Source organism: Stegastes partitus, unplaced genomic scaffold, assembly GCF_000690725.1.
Source record: "Stegastes partitus isolate 25-593 unplaced genomic scaffold, Stegastes_partitus-1.0.2 Scaffold830, whole genome shotgun sequence".
Taxonomy (NCBI): Eukaryota; Metazoa; Chordata; class Actinopteri; family Pomacentridae; genus Stegastes; species Stegastes partitus.
In genome coordinates, this window is record NW_007578561.1 from 132,186 (window position 1) to 154,163 (window position 21,978).

The 21,978-nt window shown below is 41.4% G+C and overlaps 1 protein-coding gene across 1 annotated transcript in view; it reads right to left on the bottom strand.

Moving 5' to 3' along the window:
- Positions 1-21,978, bottom strand: part of fgfrl1a (fibroblast growth factor receptor like 1a) — a 76,710-nt gene that overhangs the window by 10,895 nt on the left and 43,837 nt on the right. The window lies entirely within an intron of this gene.

A 21,978-nucleotide genomic window follows, 5' to 3' on the forward strand; every position in this document is an offset into this window, starting at 1 on the left:
AAAATGATTAACTCGTGTGTCGGATGATCTAAAGGTTTGTCCTCCAACGTTGTTGCAAAAACGGGAAAAAAAAGAAGAAATTTTCTTAATATTACCTCGAGAGGGAAAAGTATTTTTTTCAATAGATTCATACTGTATACGTTTAATCACACTGTACAGTATCATATCGCCTTCATGCTGGTGTATTAGGTTCCCTCCCTCAGCATGTCTTCCCACATTGATTATCAAAAAGATACAAACATCTGTCTGGACCTTCACGCTAGGAACCACTTCAAGATGGAACCAATGCATCCAAGGGGCCCTTAAAAGGGATGGAGGGGAGGTAGGAGGGCTCATACAGTCCAATATCAGGTCTGTCAAAATACATGCGGTTAACTTGGCTTGAACCTGAGACTTCAACCAAAACCTGATGGTAGTTATTGAAGGAAAGCAAAAGGAACCAAACAGCCTTGGACCACCTGCAGAAAGTATGTGAGCGTGTGCACGTAATTGTAAATGGATATGTTTATCGTGCATGCTGGTACATACAACGATCTTTTTAGGATTTTAGAACAGAACCTGAAGGCGCCGAGCGTTTAATGCGGCGCCAAATGTCTTTAAAGCATCACTATTTGGATGATGGAATAAAGGACGTATTTGAAATGCAAATAGGAGGCACGACTTGCATCCTCAGGGCTGGTATTAATAGCACCCTGGCAGGCCACGTGGTGCGGCCCTGTGTGTGTGTGTGTGATATGAATTCCCGCATGGGTGTGTCAGTGCATGTGTGGGTGCGTGTGTTCTGGCATTATTTAACTAAATGGTAACTTGAGGTGCCGGTATTCCCGTCAAACTTCACTCCTGTTTCCCCCCTCTCTCGGGCTCCCCCTTCATCCCTCCCTCCTGCCACATGCACGGCGAGTTCTGAGAAAGGGCAGAGCGTTTGAAGCCGAGTGGCATGGGGGTCTAACCTGAAGGGGGAACATGGTTTAGCACTCTTACCAGAAAGCAAACCCTTCCCCCTGCCTGGTGGGAGACTGTAAACCTCTCTTGGCAGACCTCCTGCAGACCCACTCGCAGACAGAGGCTGAAGCACTCCCACTGCCCAAACAGTGCAGCCGTGTGTCGGCAGTTTCAAAGTGTTTTCCAAAATCAAATCATATATCAACTAACATGCTAGCTTTGTGTGTTCAAACGTGTGTGTGCTCAAAGGTAAATACATAAATCAGAGAGAGTGAGGTGGCACAAAGCTTGTGTTTGAGTTTTCTTTTACTGTAAACATCATATTGATTTAGTGAATGTGAGGAATAAAGCGTTTTTTGCACTGGGTACTTAAAAAAATTTTTTTTTTTACTCATTGTGGCCTAATTTTTCAACACACTTTAAAGGCTGGCACCTCAGCGGAAATAGCACAACAATTGCTAGAAGGTATTATTAAGGTAAGGTAAAATAAGGTATTTTGTGGCGAGTGTGCATATTTGTAAGGCTTCAGTCTTCGCTCTGTTGTATAAATATCTAATTGCCTTGACGTGTGCAACACCAGCCACTTTAAATAGATTCACCTGTGTTTATGCAATTTAAATGGCATCTTTACAGCACAGCACAGGTATGTCCTTCATAAATGTGTCTTCTGCCGTGAGTAAAGCAACTGCCAGCCAATGAGTGACTCTGCCCTATCCTCATCACATGCAGATAAAAAGACAAGCAACTCGAACAAAAAGCAGAGTGAAAGATGACTATTTAGACATTCAGCCAGCAAAACCGTTTTAAAAAAGTGTTTGAGACTAGTTACTGAAAGGGATAGAGAAACAAAAATCTCAATTTTGTCATCATCATTTCAGACAAAATATCAGAAAACATCTGTTGTGTATGTAATTCACCAATACAAAAAGAAAAAGCTATTTCTTTCAATTGTCACAGAATTCTAATAAAGGACTCTGTGTCTCCAAAACCCACCTAATCTAATGACCTCATAACCAGAATAACCAGGACCCTGTTTGATCCAAAAATACACAAAGCCCGACCGTGGAAACCAGGCGACTGATGCCAATACAGAGCTAATGTCTGTCAGTAAACACATGATGTCGCACAGATGGCCAACTGATTCCTCCATTATCACTTCAGCCATGACTTGAAGAGGAAGCTTTTATCTAAAGACGTAGAGTATGTGTGGTCTTGCTAATTATAGCAAACTTAACACCATACTATTACACACCCAAGACTCCTGCTATGGACATCATTTCTTTTACATATACATATATATTGTGTTTTGGATGTGACACCTTTTAAACTCTTCTTGCCCTTTTTGTTAGTGAAACTGTAAATGCATCCTTCAATCTGTCAGCATGTTCAACATCCAGGCTTTAGAACATGTTTGTGCCAGTGAAGCCAGTTTTACAGCTTTCTTCAGCTCCGTTATATGAGTGCAGGGTTGGGGGTAACGTTTGGCTGTTTGTTTCAAGTTGAACACACACATAGTAGAAAACGTATACCCTCCCTTCGTCAGCTGTTTTTAATAAACAAAATGTTTTCTTCTGATCTTGTTCCACACTTCTCATGTTCCGCCAGATACTTTGCCTGGTGCCTCCAACAACTAATACACTCTGGCTCATATACATAATCAAAAATACCTTTTTCAAACAGCCAATGTGCACATAATGTGGGTCTAAAAACGCATGTTCAACTTATACAGTATTAGACAAATTCATATGACACTGTCGGTCAGTGGTCAAATCTATGTCTTCGCTCATAACGTACTACATGGGTCCAACCCGAGTCCATCCATCCATCCATCCATGAGTGTATCCCAGCTGACTTTGGGGGCCACCCTGGACAAGTCGTCAGACTATCGAAGGCCAACGCAAGTCCTCTACAGCACTTCCATCTACGTCTCTGTCCAGTGCAGCATCCAATACTCAGATAATGGACATGCAGACCTCCTGAACTTCTAAATCTTACTGATCAAAAAAGATTGTGAACCTTGTGTGGCGCTGAATTTATTTGTGGTAATCACTGGGGACCCCTTTCATGAAAAACCCTCTCACAACCATCATCCAATCCTGGTTGGGAGGAGGGTTGTGAGAGCCAGTCAGGTGACTTCAATCGACCCATACAGAAATGCTTTGTCAATTATACTTTGGTAAAGAAATTTTCTGGCGGATTACGTTTGTTTTTGGTGCATGTGTTTTAAATCAGCACATGTTTTGTTGCTCCTTTTCAGCCAACCAGTCCTTCATATAAGATGAGGTGGGACTCACCAGCCTGGTGAATGAAGGAGAAGCTTTAAACATCTTAAACAGTCACATGTCAACCAAAGCATGATATTTTCTAAAACCAAATAGTTTTGATGCCTAATATTAACTAAGCTTGTACATGTACTTAACATTGTGAAAGTGCTAACCAAAGCATGATTTTTCTGAACCTAACTACATAGCTTTGGAACCTAAATCTAACCACACAGTGAGTGAAAAGGGAAAGTAAACAAATAGTGAGAATGGATCTTAAGTATAGGTATATTGGCCCAACATGGCCTCCTGGGGGCTGCAAGGTGACTCGGTGGTTAGCACCGTTGCCTCCAGCCCCCCCACGACCCCAGTGAGGATTAAGCGGTGTAGAGACAATGGATGGATGGATGGCCTCCTGGGTGAAAGTTCTGCCAACCTGTCCCTCCATCCTGTCCTACCTTCTTACCCAGAATTCATGGCTCTGTCACAGCTAAAGCCTTTTCTTTTCTGGTAATCTGTTTTGAAGTCAGACTAGCAGCTGATAAACAAATAAAAGCAGAAACATAAAGCGTACCTTCCTTCAAACAACTGACAGTAGACCTGTTGCAAACAATGAACTAATTATGAATTTAAAAAACTCTCACAAACAAAACACTATATCGTTGAAACAAGCTTATTGTAGCTTTACTGTCTTTTACTTTTCCATCTATTTTTGGACACATGTCTCTGATTAATGTCCCTTCTATTTAACATTATATGTATAACTCATATCTTGACTCCTGTCCCAGCGATATCATTCTTAAGATGTACAGTTATTGCAGAAGATGTTATATTTTTATGTGTCTATGCACGTACTGGATATAAAGACATTTAAAGCCCCCTAAAAGCACATGATTTGATACAGTAAAAAAACATATGTGCCAGTAACTTCTTGAGTTCAAAACTACGATGAGCATGAAGTAATTTTCCATTATACTTTTATTACTCACAAGTGTTCTGATTTGAAAATTCACTGTCTCCCCTCACACTTATACGTTCCACCTTTTTCACTCTCTTTGTTTCTTTTCATTTGCCTCTTTCTTAATCTACAGGGGGGAAATGGCTCAACGGCGTGCTACATTTCACACATTCACTGGCTGGGTACCCCTGTGTGAGTGTATGTGTGTGTATTTGTATAACCTCTTCTTGTATTTGCTTTTAGGTCTGTAGAGAAAAGGCGGCAATTGGACATGAGCACGCTCAGAAATATGAGTCTCCGCAGTCCAGTGTGTGTCTGTGTTTGTATCTGAGAGTGTGTCCGGGGGGCAGTGTTTTCCTAAAGGGTCATGTCCTCCCAGGTTTTAATATAGAGACACTGGATATGTGGACAGAACCTCAGTGTGTTCATGTGTTAAATCTGATGTGAGTGTGTACATGAGGGAGAGGACGAGATGTTTCTATGTCAGCTTCTACTGACCGCCGGTTGTTGCAGCATCAGGGCCAAAACCAGCAGTCCTGATGTGAGTTTGTGTATCCGACAAACCCTATAAACCACCGTTAGTCCTCTAAAATTGACCATGGTCACAGATTCAGGCTTTACATAGCCACAGCTGCCCTCACATTCTTGCTGTTTTACTTCATAATTCAGACAGGAGCTACCACATTGAACAAGTTTGAAAGACGACACATTGTTCAGTTAAACCTGCATCCCAGGAGGGTTCATTTTTGCTTAAGCGTTCTTTGAATAGTTAGCGGGTTGCAGTTTTGACCAAAACACAACTTTAACCACACTGCATGCTCGTTAAGCTCAGAAGTACCACAAAGTAATCTTGGAACTTTACACGGATTGTTATGTGGCTCTAATTTGAACTCGATAAACAGTGTGAACAAACATATTCCAGCAGACTATTAGACAATATATTTCTTTCCCTCAGGTGCAAAGTTCAGTGTTGACCAGGGAAACATTATTTGAGAAAACAGTGGTTCCTTTATTAGCTGTAGCGTTCAATCATATCTGAAAGCTTTTGAACATTTCATGCTACTTTCTTCAGCAGATGTAGTTTGTTATAGTCTTCTAGATAAGGGACTTAAAAGACCTTTGATCCATGTTTGCTTAAAAGCTGGAACTTTCACTTTTCAAACAGGTTTTTGGGGGTTTACGTCTTTGCTTTTCTTTTTAGAACCACTGTAAAAATATTAAATTTTGTCAGAATCGTAAATAAAAGCAACCGTTATAACAAAAGAGGCCCTTCATCACAACTGTCAGTGTATTTTTTCTGTGCATGTTTTAAAGAATAACTTTAATGTCTTAGGATAAATGAATGTCTGTGTTTATCTAATCTGAAAATGTTTACCTGTGCATCATAGCTTTGGCAGGAAATGTGAAGCTGTGTATTCTTTTGAAAGTCTTAGTCTGCAATTAGGCAGAGGAGCTCCGCAAAAGAGAGAAAACAGAAGTTAGTGGCTCTTAAATTACTTTTCTAAAAGAACACAGGAAAAAATTAATAATTCATGCATTTGGGTGTCCGAAAGTTGAACTTTCAATAGAGTTCTGCTCGGATCTATCCTCCAAACCCATATACTGTGGCAACCAGCAGAATAAACATCATTTGTCCCTCAGCAGTTGGTTGGCTTGTCAGTGCACTGACCCCCTACGAAAACAGACACTGTCATTATAAATCCATCAGTTCAGTGATACTCTGAAAACAATAAAACCATATGTTGTGTGCTTCTTTTTTGCGTTAACCTAACATGTAATGCAGGTAATGGAAGATGACTTTTTTTTCTTTTTAACTGTGAGGACAAAGAGAGAGACATCTGAAATCTCTCTCTCTGTCATTATGTTTGTGTCTTTCTTTCACAAACTCTTGCACCACAGTTGTTCAGCATTTTGACCCCACATTCCAGAGACATTTTTCTCACCAGCACCAAACAGTTTTGAGAATATTTATACAGATTTTATTGCAGCATGTTGCAACACAACACACAGTGTTATTGTCATAAACGGTTAGATTTAAACACTGTAGCTCCGGATTGCAGATGCATTACTCTGGATATTCTGTGGAACTATTCTGCTGTCTGCACTGAAGAGATTCTTTTTTTATTATTTAATTAGCAGCTCATGTAATCCTCCACGATCACTAAAAATGTTATACAGTACCTGGGATCAGCAAAACCATTAACCACATGTAATCTTTGGTATTTATTTGCCAAAAAAATGAAGTCAGTACGTCTGTGTATGGGTCAGTAGAAACAAAGCATCTCGCACAACCAGAGTTCAGGTTTTTAATACCGTCCATCTATCTTTTAATTCATTTTCTTCCACTTACACGAGGTTGCATTTGCAGCAGGCGAAGCAGGGTAATCCAGACATCCCTCTCCCCAGCAACAGTTTCCAGTTCTTCCAGGGAATCCATAGGTGCTCCCAGGTAAGATAAGATATGCAGACCCTTCGGAGAGCTCTGGGTCTACCTATGTCTAATTTGCCCTCTGAAGGAAGACGCCGAGAAAACATTTTAATCAGATGCCCGAATAACCTCAGTTGGCTCCTTTTGATTAAAAGGCACAGTGACTCTCCTCTGAGCTCCTTGCCTTTTATCTAAGGTAGAGCCCAACCACACTACAGAGGGAACCTATTTTGGCAGCCTATATCTGTACAGGTGTATCTGTATCTGCGATTTCATTCTTTCGGTCACTATCCAGAGTTCAGGACTATAAGTGACTGTTAGAACACAGAACAACTGGTAAAACGAGAGCTTTGCCTTCCAGGCCAGCTTCCTCTTTACCAAGATGCACACAGTGTTGCTGATGCTGCATCTATCTATATGGCGATCTCACACTCCATTTTCCTGTCACATGTAAACAAGAACCGGAGATAAATAAATTTCCTTCGGTTTGGTCTGCAACTCACCGCCAGCAAAGAGGGAGCAATCTACCAGTTTCCAGCAGAGAACCAAGGCCTCAGACTTGAATGCCTGACTCTCATCCTGCTGCTGGTTTACACTTGGCTGCCAACCACCCCAATGTGCACTAAATGTCACGGTTTGATGAAGCCAACAGAACCATGTCATGTGCAAAAAGCAGAGATGTGCCACTGAGCAGGTACTTGAAAATACTGAACACTTCAGGACTGAAATAACTATCCTGTGGCCATATGCCTCCGCCAACCAGTCTAGTGATAGTTTACATCCATGTCTGTCCTGACTTTACCTTCAAATGTCTTCATTTAATCTTTTTTTAATTCTATTTGACATTTGTGAAATATCATCACAAGTGAAGTATCAATTCTTGAGTTATGCCTAAAACGTGACCTTTGACATCACAAAACCCAACTGACTCATCCTTGAAACCAAACTAGTGTTTGCACCAAATTTGAAGAAAACAGCCTCCAGGTGTTCAGGAGATATTGTGCACCCAGAAATGGAACGGGCAGATATACATATGTACGTATGGACAACACGAAAACAGCGTGCTCCTCGAGTCAGCTATCACCAGCGGAGGCACAACAATTGTAAAATATATAATTTGTTAAAACAAACCTTTTTTGATTTCATACCAATCCATACCAGTCATTTTCTGTATAGTACAATAGAGTTGTAGATTTGAGTTTGCTCTGTTGTTATACAGATACCTCTGATAGATCTACAGTACCTTCTTGAAAACTAATTAAACTGATGAACACCATGTAATACCACTGAGAAATCAGTAAATGCAAGCAAGTGGCACCTTGATTGTGATTTTTGTTTTTTAGAACACTATATCTAAGGTCAGTATAATGTAAAATGGTTCTTAGCGCAAATTTCATCGATGTTGATCAAGCAAGCTTGTTTAAACTTAAAATTAGCTGGTTGTAACTTGTAAAATGTGATGATTTGCCGCCATTTTCTTTTTTATACCACCAAAAAAATTTACATCAACTGATAACATTTTGATGTTTTAGACTTAATTTGGACTTGGAGTAACTGGATGACTTGGACAATGAAAAATCATTACTTTCTGGCAAAAAAATCACTATGATTAAAGGGAAACACCTCTTTTTATGTAACCTTGATGTTCGAAAACCTTTAATCTCGAGGCCTTTGTGCAATAAAAAATAGCTATGACACACTGTCCACAGGAAATGTTGCAATCTTTATGCTTAAAGCTGTCATGTTCTCCAGAGAAAACGGTAAGATGGGTATTAAGTGCACACAAGCGTCCACATGTGCACACGTGTACTTTATTCTGCAGCACACACACACACACACACACACACACGTCACTGTGATTTACACTCTTGGCTGTCAAGAGGCTGTGTAGCCTTATGGAAATCATTATAACTTGTGCTGCTACATCGGGCTCCATGAACAGCATGAGAGAGACATTGAAAGGGGCTGCGACAGAGAAAGAGAGCGAACAAGACGGGATCTGACTGACTTTTAGAAGAGGTCAAGAGGCAGCAGGACGGAGATGAAAAGACAGAGTAGGAGAGAAAAAGAGCCACAGTGCAGAGAGATTTATTAACTGTAACCGCAGAACAGACAATCGCACACTGCAGTTAACTGCTACTCTCTTTCTGAGCGACAACACCGACTTACATGACAGATTAACTGCTTGTATGTGTGTAAGCCCAGAATACTTAGTGGCCAACGATCACATTGGTGACGTGTGCATGAGGCGAAGACATTTTCCTACATTCACTAAATCACTGAATCACACACGTACACACACACACACACACACACACAGAACCAATTTCTGAGTTAAATATCCTCATAAGGTAAACATCTTTTTCTCTGAAATGTTTCTGGAACATTTGATCTCATTACCCCTCATCATCATAGCCATGCACACACCAACACCTGACAGCGTTTTCGGTTCCAACTACCCCCACCCGCTCACCCCTTTCCCTCGGCCCCCTAGGACCCTGCCAAGACAACAACAAGCTTTTTACGAGTGCAACTTTACAACGCTATTTACAAATGTGATTACACGACGTGCCATTCTGAGCGCGGGCTCTCTGAAATATGATGAACAGACGTCAACGTTCGGCCGGGAATTGCTTCCAGCTTTCTGACTTATTTGGCGCAAACCTATGTGTGTGTGTGAGCAAATCTCACACACATACACACACACACACACACACACACACACACACACACACACGCACACACATGCACACACACTTCATATAGTGATCTGGGGATGTGGTTGATTACCCAGCATTCCTTGCTGGCAGGGGTTTCAGAACAAAGGCAAGTTTAAGGAGGCTCATGTTGTGTGTGTGTGTAGGTGTGGTGACATCCAGAAAAAAACATCTTCAGTGTTATATTCTAAAGACGAGATAAAGCAAAGGTCTCCATCTTCTGACCAAGTCCTGCCTAAAACATGTGTTTTTAAACGTGGATCTGTAACTACGTCTAATGATTTGATAAGAAGTGTAGATGACAGGTCGACTAACAGCAGCTATTTTCAGTTGGTGGAATCCAGAAAGATTTTCCTCATTGATTCATATGAGCTCTTAAACTTTTAGTGGAATAAAATGTGCAACATTCAACTCACAATTGAATTATAAAGCAGAGTTTCACAAGAAGCACTAAAGGTTTGCAGTCATATTACAATCCCCAGCAGTTTAGCGGCAAAGCAAAAAAAAAAATAACAAAATGCATTGGACTTGGGACAAGAGTGAATGGAAGATGGAAGCCCCATTCTTATACATGCCAACCAATTTTCAAGGAAAGCGGTTTAGTTTTTCTTTCTTTTTGAATATTGTGTTAACTATCAGAAAGACAGATCAAAAAATGAAAACAAACAGAAATAAAATCTTCTTAGCAAAACCCAATATTTACAGTTGTGCGCCAAACATAAGACATTAAATGAAGGACGTGTAAAGTTAAAAATGACTACCATATGTGGGTTCCTTTCCTGGCGTAGCTCAAACTGTTAAACACTGTTTATGGTTCAAAGTTCATGGTTTAAATTTAATGCATTTTATACATACAGATGGAGGACAAAAGCAACATGAACTAGAAGAAGAGGCAAATGTTTGACCATTAAGGTCTTAACCAGGCTTAAAAAAAGTTCTATTTCTTTTGTTCATTCACGTGGTAAAATCCCTCATTCTTCATTTAAAATGGTCTATTCTTTTGTCTTTAAACACTTCCAGTCATGCCTGTACATGTAACAGAGTGAAAAAGGTCAGGGGGGACACAGAGAAACCTGCCTGGTCATCAATATGAAAAACTGACCACTCGTTGCTTCAGGTTTTTCCTCCAGCAGCATTATTCCTGCTTTTATAACCTTGTGCCCAGCTGCTCCATCTGTGTAAGTTCTGCTTACCACCGCAGCAAAAACCAACTGTGTGTATTCTTAAGGCTGATTGGAGATGTTGAGCGTTTCAGGCTTATCTAACCCATAATCCTCTGCTCTCCACCTTCTCCGTCTGTATTCTCTTCCTGCAGAGGTAAACACTGAGTGTGCAAGTTTGTAAGTTTCTGCAGTGAAATCAAACGGCGCTCTGTTTCACTTGCAGACTAAACAAAAACAGTTTAGGAGGGGAACCTTTAGTATGTCGGCATCACGTTAGAAAGAGAGCAGGAGAAACAAAGAGCAAAAGGTGTACGCATCTCTGAATGTGTGTGTGTCTAACTCTAAGCAGAGCTCTGTGTTTCCTGAAGCTGAGCGGCTCGCAGTTTGATCTTGTGCCATGAAACGGCTCTACACACTAATTACAGCCACCTGTGTGTGTGTGTGTGTGTGTGTATACTTACGTGTGTGTGTGTGTGTGGTATGAGTGGCTGTGTGAGGGAGGTGGACGACTGTATGGTCATGAATAAAGGCAACCTGCTGTTTCCTCTATGTCCACACACACGCAGTTAGACGCACATTTTTTGGGAAAAATAACGTAGCGTCATACTTTGAGGAGGCAGAGGTGCTGCGTTGTACTCTTGGGTCTACCGTTATGCATGTGTGTGACTGGTCTAGGTCAGGTCTGCTACATTCACTTGGGCTTTGGCTGTGACTCACAACCAGGCATGTCTGAGTCTGTATGTCCAGCTGTCGCTCACTCACTAAGGCCAGAAACACACCAGAGGATGTTTTAAGTCTAAACTCAAATTTTTTGGGAAAAGGTAGACACAGAATTGAACCACATCTTCATCCTTTCATGAAATATATATTTTGCTAATTAGAAAATCTTTCCAACTCCTGGCACAGCTGCCCTTCAAGTTTAATTTTCCAAATGAAAAGCTAATTTACTGGAGTGACATATTGCCTTATTCCACAAAAACAACTGCTATAATAACGTCAAAAGGTCTTTATATCCAAAAACACGCCATTTTTTTTTTATGTCAGCATGAAAATATCTCATCATGTTTCTCTGTTTATTGGCTTCCAACAGCTTACCTGCCATATGCTTACACTTCACATCTCAGAACGCCAAAACCCGCTGGTGGTCTGAAATGCATATTATCTTTTAAAAATGCCCAAATTATACTAGTTTTTTAGAACAAGAAACTGTAAAAAACAAATAAAAATTGGCAGTTTCATCAAATTCAATATAATCTACACGACTCATCTATAAATTTGCCCCCCAAAAAAACCTGTTCACTCTAATCAGATTTTATAAAAAGGAAGAAGTTATGCGTTTCTTGATGCAACTGTGAAGCGATTATTGACTAGGCGGCTACAAAATATTAAGTGAAAAACAAATCAGGGCCATTTTGGCTGAACTAGTTGAAACTGATTGATTCCGTTTTTCAAAGAAATATTTCAGACATTCAACTTTTTTTTTTTGCTTCTTTATGATTTATGGCATTACAACTGTGTCAAATGCACAGAAAACATTTTTCAGTTCTCTCTTCTTCTAGTCATGGTTGTGCTGTTTCTACAGAGAGTTTATATTTTAGTGAAAAATGAGCCCACAGTGAACAAAAACGCGACAAAAGCAGAAAATGCCCAGAAAATGTTTTATCAGCTTCAGGTATTTTCACTTCACTATAATATATGCAATTAAGTAAACTGAACAGGGTAAAGCATCTACACGTGTTTATCTTTGGGTCAGTCAAGGATTCACAACAAATATCTTTCTTCTTGAACATCTTAATTTGTCCCTGTTTGTGTAGCTGAGAAAGGCTCGGGGCTTCATGATAAAGACAGCAGGCAGACACTTGTGTTGTTGATTAGGAAGCGACAAATTACAAGCACACCCCGTCTTTGAAGATAAACAGGAGGCTTATGACAAAAGTAGTTAATATTAGTTTTCAACACATCTGGTGTTCTTGTGTTTTTCCCCTCAACAAAATAATTATAAAAGTTTTTTGTTGTTGAGAATACAAATTGGCTTGCGATGAAGGTCAGACAGTCAGAAAAAAAAAATGCCATTGAGAACAGAAAAGCCCCCAAAATTCTCAGTTCCTCTTGACAAAATCCTCAAAAGGCCGATGCTTCCAGGTAACTAATTTAAGCCAGAGAGCAGAGTTTGGCTAAAACAATAAAACCCTGTTCCAGGAAGTAAACCTACCACGCTACAGGCTGAAAATAGTTTCAGAGCGCTCAGCAGTGCAACTTTTATAGATCTTCGATACAGCTGTATTATATTGTGCCGCTCTCTCTGTTCTCACTGCCCTTTAATAAATTAGTTCATATTAAATTTCTAAGCTGGCCATCTTAGAAGAATCAAACCAGAGGAAAAAAAACAAAACAAAACCACAGTGCATAAACAATACTCATGACAAAGAGATTACAGTCTCATCTAGTAATTAGATTAAATATCAGTTTTATCTTGTCATTGGGTCTGACAATTAAAATCAATTTCAGTCAGCTGCAGTAGTAGTAGTTCACTTCACATCTGCCACGTTGATGAAAATGTTTTTAGCCTTGTCCCCAACACTATATGGTGGCTTTTCTCTGGTAGAAGACACAAACTTAGCAGTCTTAGAGTGTATCGATGGGAGGCTCTAAAACACAGATTCAGACAGCCAGGCTTCCATGTGTAACAACCCGAAGGAACCAATCCTCTCAACTTGCCTGGTGTTCCTAATCATTATTTTTCAGGATTGGTTTCCAGTTTAAACATGTATAGCTAAAATACTACAATATTACAACCTGCTTTTGTGTAGCGTAGTCTAGAATAGTTTACAGACCAGAGTTGTAGGTGAGCTGGTGTGCTCGAGCGGCTGGGAGGTGGATAAAGAAAGCGTCGAGCACTTCACAGATCCATCCATTGTCTATACACCGCTTAATCCTCACTAGGGTCCCAGCCGACTTAGAGCGAAGGCAGGGGACACCCTGGACAGGTCACCAGTCCATCGCAGGGCCACACTTAGAGACAGACAACCAAGCACACTCACATTCACACCTACGGACAATTTACAATCACCAATTAACCTCAACATGTTTCTGGGAGGAAGCCGGAGAACCTGGAGAGAACCCACGCTGCACGGGGAGAACAAGGAGACTCCACGCAGAAAGATCCCGGTGCCCCCACCGGGACGCGAACCGGCGACCTTCTTGCTGCGAGGCAACAGTGCTACAAACTGCGCCACCTTGCAGCCCCTTCACAGATCCACACATTCTAAAAAAACAACTAAAAACAAACTGTAATCTCATGGCTGATGCCCTCACAGTGTTGTTCTATGATTTGCTCAGTTGTTTCTTTTGTTGTTCTCCCCACATGGGTACACAACACGTAACGCATGTGGACCATTCACAGAGCAGATGCTGCAGCGCTACGCTTCCACTATAACCAATGAAAGGATCTACACCAGGGGGAGAAACAAAGAAACAAAGTGGGGAGTGGAAGTGCTGGATAGAGATAAAGAAATACAATTTTTCTACTGGGAATCAATAAAGCATCACATTACTCTATATACTGATTCGAACTCTGTGTATTTCAGTTAATCATTTCGCATCTGCTGCCTCACTGTGAAGGAGAAGGAAGAACGAGTTCAACCACGTCACTTCCAGCTGACAAAGCACAAACCCAACCGCATTCAATCTCCATCTGATATTGTCCAAATACACAATGTGTGATTAACATGCCACGTTTTTATGAGGCGTTAATAAGTCCAGATCCATTTTCCAGCACAATCATTCGAAGATTCGGCTCTGGTATATTTTCAGACGCTGTGGCCAGGCACGGGCAATTTACCCTCTGCGGTCAGGTTTAGGTTAACAATGAGGCCTGGGTTTGGTTATGACAAGAAAAATGCACAGAAACCAACAGTGAGGAAATACATGAAGCACCTTGGGCTCCTCCGAAACCGAACATGGACTGTGTCAGAGCGTAAAATATCAACAGAGCGATGAAATAACATACAGGCACGAGGCACAAGTGGTTCCACACACTGGCTCATAAACATCACATAGCAATGGGGTTTATGAGTTCTGAAAACATACAGTTAGGGATCGGGTTTTCACTTTTCTGTGTGCGCGCCTGTTGAGATATATGTGTGTGCGTGTTTTTAAAACAAAGGCATCTGGTTAAGTTAATTTAGCTGTTTAAAGCGTCCGTATAAAAGTAGTCTGCTTATCTTTCTCCTCCTCCTTTCTTTTTCTTTTCACTTCGTGTGCGTGACTGTGAGAGTGAATAAATCTTTGCATGTGCAGCGTGTGTGTGCGTTTATTCACGTCGCTGTTTTACATCACTGTTCACACTTCGCTGGCGGAGCAGCGGGGTCAAGCAGTGAACACAAACTGAGATTAGCCTAAAATGGAGACGATATGGATGCCACGCAGGAATCTGGCAACCGTACAGATGCAGCCTAAAGCCTTGGACGTGACGGAGGCGATCCAGCCAAGGTCAGAAATGATTCAGTGGAATTAGTGAATTACTTCATGTCCGCTGCCCACAGTGGGGGGGCTCTGAGATCACTCAAGTGGAAACAGAGTGTGTGTCCGCGTACTATATACGTACTACAGGTTATGCAGGTTACGTTCAACATTAGCCACACACATTCTGTGAAGAGCTGTGTGACCAAAAAGGAACGCAAATCTCAGCGTGAACCAAGACGTGGTTTCAAAAGAAGACTTAGATGCTAAAGAATATAGTCCTAGTAAGCACTGCACAGTTTAGATCTCACATCAAGACACACAGCACTCCAATGCATAATCATTTTTGACTGAAAGACTGCTTCTCAAGAACCATGACAGCGTGTGGAGTTCTAAATTTTCTTTAGCATGACTTTATTCTTCCACACATCTGTCGTTCAGGTCAGATTTAACTGTTTGAATTAAAACAAAACAAAAAAAAATCGTAATCCATTTTTAATTTAGACAAAAAAAAAAACATTGCATGTAACCGGTACCAAGGCAAAAAGTTTAGCAACCCTTGCTACAGAGCGTACTGTAAAGCAGTAAATCAAACAGACAGTGAGAGATCTGATAGGATGCAGAAGGTGCACTGGCTCTTAAAGTCAGATATATTTAGTAATTTGCTCCAACCTCAAATCATCCTGGCACATAAAAACTACTGTCACCTCCCAAAAATAGACGATGTCCCCATCAGCAAAGTATTGCTTCTCCGCCATGTGACGGCCCGCAGCTCACCAGAGGGCAAGAACGCTTCAGTAATTCCTTAAGGATGATGGATGCTGAAACAACTTGTGACCTCTCTGTTGTTAAACGCTCGCGCTGACTTAAAAAGCAAAAGATGTTTGGTCAAAAAGCACGACAATAAATCTTCATACTGGCTGTAAAATGAGGGATTTAATGAAGCCAGCAACAGTTGTACAACTACGTACTCTTTGTAGGCCTGTGTGTCTCAGTGGTTTTGCAAAAAAAAAAAAAAAAAATCAAGTGGAAGTGCATATGACAGTGTTATTTAATATGTGTGTCCCAGATCTGCAAGCTTCTGCATGTGTATTCGTGCAACAGCCTTGATTTACGTGCCTGAATGTAAGGATGTGTGTGCTATGTTGTGTACTGCATTTGTACCTGTATGTGTGCGTGTGTGTGTGTGTGTGTGTGTGTCCGTCCAGCTGCTGTCTGTGTAACTTTAGTAAACATCAAGGCAGTGCTCTGGTTTGCTGAATTAACGAATCTCTCACATCCATCGCCACGCGCCGCCTTTGAAACACACACCACCGGCCTCAGCTCAGCACTTTGAACTCTCAATCATTCTCTCGCTCGCCCACCCTGATCTTCCCTGTATCGAATTATACTCCAGTTAAATATCTTCTCATTAGTACTATTTCCCCCCCCTCCCATTTGACCTCTTTCTCATCTTACTTTGCTTAATTCATTTTTGCAACAGGCCATAGGCGAGATCACAGCTGCTGTGTGGCTCCATGAGGTGGAGAGGACTGAAAACAACACCTCTGCTTTCGGGTTCATCTCAAATCTCACCTTCTCCTTCCCCCTACTTGTTACTTTTGGATCTTGCTTCAGGCTTAATATGCTAAACTGTTCAACCAATCACCTGATCAATCAGGTCATTTAAAGAAAACAACAGAAACAATGGAAAATCCAGAGAAAATCAAATCTTTTCGAACTTTGTTGACATGTTCATGTGCTGGTTTTTTAATGCTGGAAAACATATAAGGAGTGAGAAAAGCAGTCAACTGAGTATTTCCACCTTAAAACTGCAGCCTGCCAATGACCATCTGAAAACATGAACTCAGACAACCAGTGTTTTATATACAACAAAGCAAAAGAAGCAGAACAGTGCGGGGCTTGCTGTATCCTTCTTCATAAATGGCTTCTAGCTCAAACATGTATGGCTGAATTACTCTCACATTACAACTTGCCATGATGTAGCGTAGTTTTACAGTTAGAGCACAGCCATAGAGGAGCTGGTGTGCTCAAGCTGCAGCGAGCCAGAGGGAGTGAGTGGAGAAAGAGGAGATGCACAAATTCTAAAGGAGGCATCAATGTAGAGTTACGTCTAAGCCATCGAAGGGAGTTAGGAGATTATTTTAATGGAACAAAAACTTTAAAATACGTTAGTCTGATGCACAGAGATGAGTTGTTAGGTGTTGAATCAACGACTGGAGAAGTTATAAAAGAAACAGAAGAAATATTTACCTATGAAAAGGAAAAGTAAATCAAATTAAATTAAGTAGGATTTACCATCAAATAGGCCAGCCACCAAATAAAACAACAAAGCAGATGGTAAACATTGTTTCATGTACATAGTGGTAATTAAGTGTATATAATCTTAACTGCATATGACCGGGTATATTGATCTTTTGCAATTCTACATACAAAGCAACATTTTAATGTGTAAATGCTAAGACCTGTTAGTCGCTAACATGCACCCAGGTCTGCAGACTGCTGCTCTGCTCGGTGCTGAGCGCTGAACTCAACTGTTATCCCTGCTGGAATGTAAGAGAGGCCTGAAAACAAGCCACACTTCAAAGCAAATACTGAACCTGTGAAGTGTGAGGATGTCATGAGTGTGCAGATGAGCTTGTTTGTTTTGCACAAACTTGCATGTATGAGTGTTTCTGCATCGATCTGCCTGTGTGCTCATTAAGTGTGCGAGTCTCCCAGCTCCTTTGAGAATGTGTTGAGCTGTGTGAGTGAGTGTGTGTGTGTGTAGAGAAAATGCGGTTGTCTTGTTGAACTTCAAAGATGCTGGCATGCTCGGCTGCGTAAGGCTACATGCTGACAGGCTGTCTTTGATGAACAACTATTTACAACAATGTAAAACTAACCCGCTCATCATGATGCGCCGCTGGGCCATGTTTCAACATGACTCACTCCAATCCCTGCTTTGTTTAACACTCATTCGTCTTACTCAGAGCTGTTTGTGGATTAATAATAATGCTACTTTCTTATCTGCGCCCAGTGGGATGCTCTCCTGCTGGTTCTGTCCTGTGGTACATCTAAGTCGGCACCGGGTACACAATGCGTGCCACTCCCTATAGGATACATCCTGCAGTACACTTTAAAAGTGAAAATAAAGACGCGTTTCTTCTTAGAGTCCCAGATGTCTGCAGTAAAGCAGCAGCAATACAGTAGAAGGAGAGAGGTTTGAAGGGCTGACAGCGGCTTAACTTTGTGGCTTGTTCTCATCGTTTAATGACATGTCTAACAGCGGCAACACATCCTCCGCTTCCCCTTCCTTTCTTGCTTCTTTTTTCCCCCCTTGTTGTTAAGTGTACCGGCCGTTTGGGCCAAGAAGAGTCACAGCGGCTTAAATTAGATGGATGTTGGCATGAAGCAGCTCCAAATACCCATCAAAGCAACGCTCGCTTGCACAGAAGTTGTCTAAGAATGTTGGCCTTGATTGAAAGCGTGGACAATCTTGTAACCACTCAGCTGAAAGTAATTTAAAAGGTGTTGAATTTAGCGTGCTCGATTTGTATAGAACCACAAAGGGTTGGGCACAGAACGAAATTAGGAACTTGAGATATTAAGACAAAAAAAATAAAAATAAAATGGATTCCAGAACCTAAATATGTAAATATACAGATAAAAATACAAAATAATGTCAGAAGTGAGGAATGTAGAGACCATATTATGGTTGTGGCCACAGAGTGTGTGTGAGTGTATCAGTTTTCAGCGTGCTGTCACACTGATCAAACTTCAGGCTGATAGCAGAGGCGCCGCAAAAACCATTGCTGTGCTCGCCCAAGAACGACAGGGAAAACCTGCACATACACACACCTCATCCAGGGAGCACTGCGAAAACACACTGTGCATGTATTTATGTGAAATATAACGCGGTGGAATGCCGCAACATTATGCAAGTGAGCACACGCAGACACACACGCTTGATCTGCTGCAGTCTGTTGGCGCTAATTTTCGTGCTTTGCAGTGACATTGTCAAATTACAAAGAAATCTCACAGGATGTTTCTCTCCACGGTTATTTTTTTCTGTAATTATATATTTTTTTGTCTGCTTATTTTACCTCAGCTATGTTCAATGTTTAAAAGCATGCACGCGATAAAGCATTTTATCAAACTTCCTGGAGGTTAGATATGGCATAGTGGGAGAATACAGTTTAGTCTACCGACCCTGAATAAAAAAAACTGAATAGACAACAAGGCTTTATCAAATCCAGATAAAACATACATAGCTGAAACTGCGATAAACCCGTTGATAAGTGAACTGTTTTTTCCATGCCTGCTGCTTTCTCCTGCTTTTATCTGAATGTGAGTTTTGTCCGTTGCATCCCGCCTGGTTGTTGTCAGTGAGGTGAGATTGGAAAAGCCAGATGTAACTGCTGGAATCTGAAGAGTGACAAAAGGAGAATGAAGGTGGGGAATCTCTGAACAGAATTCGCTCTTCACGTTGTCATTAAGACATCAAAGCGGCTGCAGAAGATACAGGGCTTTTCAGCGCTGACACAAATGCATTCTCGGCGAGAAGAGTAACGAATAAGAGAAGAACAGAGGAGGGGGAAAAAAAAAGAAAAGAAAAGAGGGTGAGGGAAGAGGAGGAGGGATGTTGTGTGCTGAAGAACCAGTCTTTGGCTTTGATGACGGTACAAGAGCGAAGCAGCTAATAGCAGACAAAAGTTTCTAAAACTTCAAAAGGAAGCTTTTTGTAGCGCAGGTTTGCTCTCTCTCTCTCTCTGATTCTTCCATTCTTCCCCTCCCTCCTCTCTTCAAACATGTCTTTGCTAATTGCCAGACCCGGTTCTGCCCTTCTTAGGCTCTCCACTCCTCTCAGGTCTGTTCAGCAGAGGAGGGGGGTTGTTACAGAAGGAAGGCCTAATAACTTGCTCCGAGTGGGACAATGGAGCCTGCAGGGCCAGCGACAAAGTCCCGGCCCTAATGAGAAAAGACTCGGCAGGTCTGTCAATAGACTGGACTATTATGGAATTACAGGGTGGGGGGTGGGCAGGGGGCACGGCGTGTGTGTGTGTGTGTGTGTGTGTTATTGGTTTGTTTTAGGTTAGGGGTGCATCAGGTCTATCTATATGACAGAAACTTATTAAAGAAGCAAATATAAACTAGTGCATGAAACAGAAGAAAATCAAAGAAAGAAACGTGTGTGTGTGTGTGTGTGTGTCTGTGCGTGTGTGTGCCTGCATGCATTTGCGTGTGTGCTGCTACCTCCTGAGGGTAACAATAGTGAACAGGACTAATCCTCCAGACCGTATAATGGCCACTAAGCTGTCTATTCAGAAGTACACAGGTCCCCTGCTAACTGCTCTGATCAGACACTAATACCCACAGCCTTCCTGCCTTCCTGCCTTCCTTCCTTCCTTCCTTCCTTCCTTCCTTCCTTCCTTCCCTCCCTCCACACTGTCTGAATCCTTATTGGACTTTTTGACCTCATCAGTATATCTTTTGAATTCTATCACAGAAATATTGCATTTTTGTAAAAGTCTTGCTATTTAACCCTCTAATACGGTGGCTGCGGGGGGCAAATAACATCAATGAGCTGCAAATACATGAATGCGTTGCATAAACAGAAACATGCTGCAAAAACAATAAATAAATAAAAGTAAAAAATAAATGCTGCAAACACGGAAACACGTTGCAAAAAGAAAATGCATATCCAGTCACACAACGGGAGTGCCACAGGCCTCTAGGGGCAGTAGTGAGCTTTTCACCTGCAACGGTGAGCGAGACAAGTAGCCGTAGTTGACGTCTGTATATGCAGTGTTATTATTATTATTTTTTTGCAGCTCGTTTCTGTTTTTGCAACGCATTCATGTATGTGCAGCTTGTTTGCATATATGCACGGCACTTGCCCCCATCAGCCACCATACTCTAAACCCCCAAATCTGGGCTTGAAAGACATGCTGTTTTTAAAAACAAAGCAATACAGCAACAAAGTGCATAAACAGAAACAATTGTTGGATTTTCAACTCAAAAGTCCTTCAACTCATCATGTGTGACTTTTGGTTTTCTCAACCAAATCTAAGCTATAAATCAGGATACTTCATCAAAATCATATATTCTAAATGTGTCATTGAAAAACGTCGAGAAAATTACTGTTTTCAGTAAACAGACGTTGGACGAAATAAAAACTTCTGCACTTCACGGCACCACTGTAAAGCCGTCACTAACTCAGGACAAGACAAGAATTCTGGGACCTTTGACTTAACTGCAGGCTGTGTTTACACAGAGCAGAGAGGACACAAGTATGGAAACACCTGTGGGCATTTGGAATAATGCTGTGCATGTTGATTACAGGTTTTTTTTTTTGTCTTTTTAACTTTTGTAATCCAAAAAATGTAGCCTTCGATTTTATTGTTTTTATGATTTACAGCATTACAACTTTGTCACATTGCAAAAGGAACATGGTTGAGTTCAGTCTACTTCTATCCATAGTTGTGCTGTTTCCTGCAGATGTGCAAGACTTTATACTGCAGTAAAAAATGAGTCCACAGTGACTAAATAACAGCAGCAGAAAACGACCAGGACTGCTTGGGGTTCAGCAGGTTAAAATACTGTTTGTGTATAATCATAGTATTAAATAACTTTCAGATTTCAGGAGTAAGTTAAGCATTTATAATGAAGTTTTTTCACTCAGTTTCTCCATCTGTCATGCTCCTTGCCTCTCCCTCCTCTTTCTGAATCTCCCCTCCCCTCTCTTCTTCTTCTTGCCTCTTCTCTTTCCTCCCCTCCCTGCCTCCCCTCTCCTTCCAGTCATTTTTGCAGTGTGTGTGTGAGTGTTTGTCCCAATGAGGTTTTGGAGAGGTTAACCCCACTGCTGTGAGAAAGCAGATTCGTTGTTGATGCGTGTAAGCTATGCAGCGAAGGAAGCTGAAGCACCTTGTTGCTTTTCACTTGTAGGCACCGTGAGGTTTTGAAGTGGTAGTGGGTGGCTGCTAAGTGAGGGGGGCTTGCAGGACACATCTCCCAAAAACATCCACTCTAGGAACAGTGAGTGTCTCCTTGAGAGGGTTTGTCAATG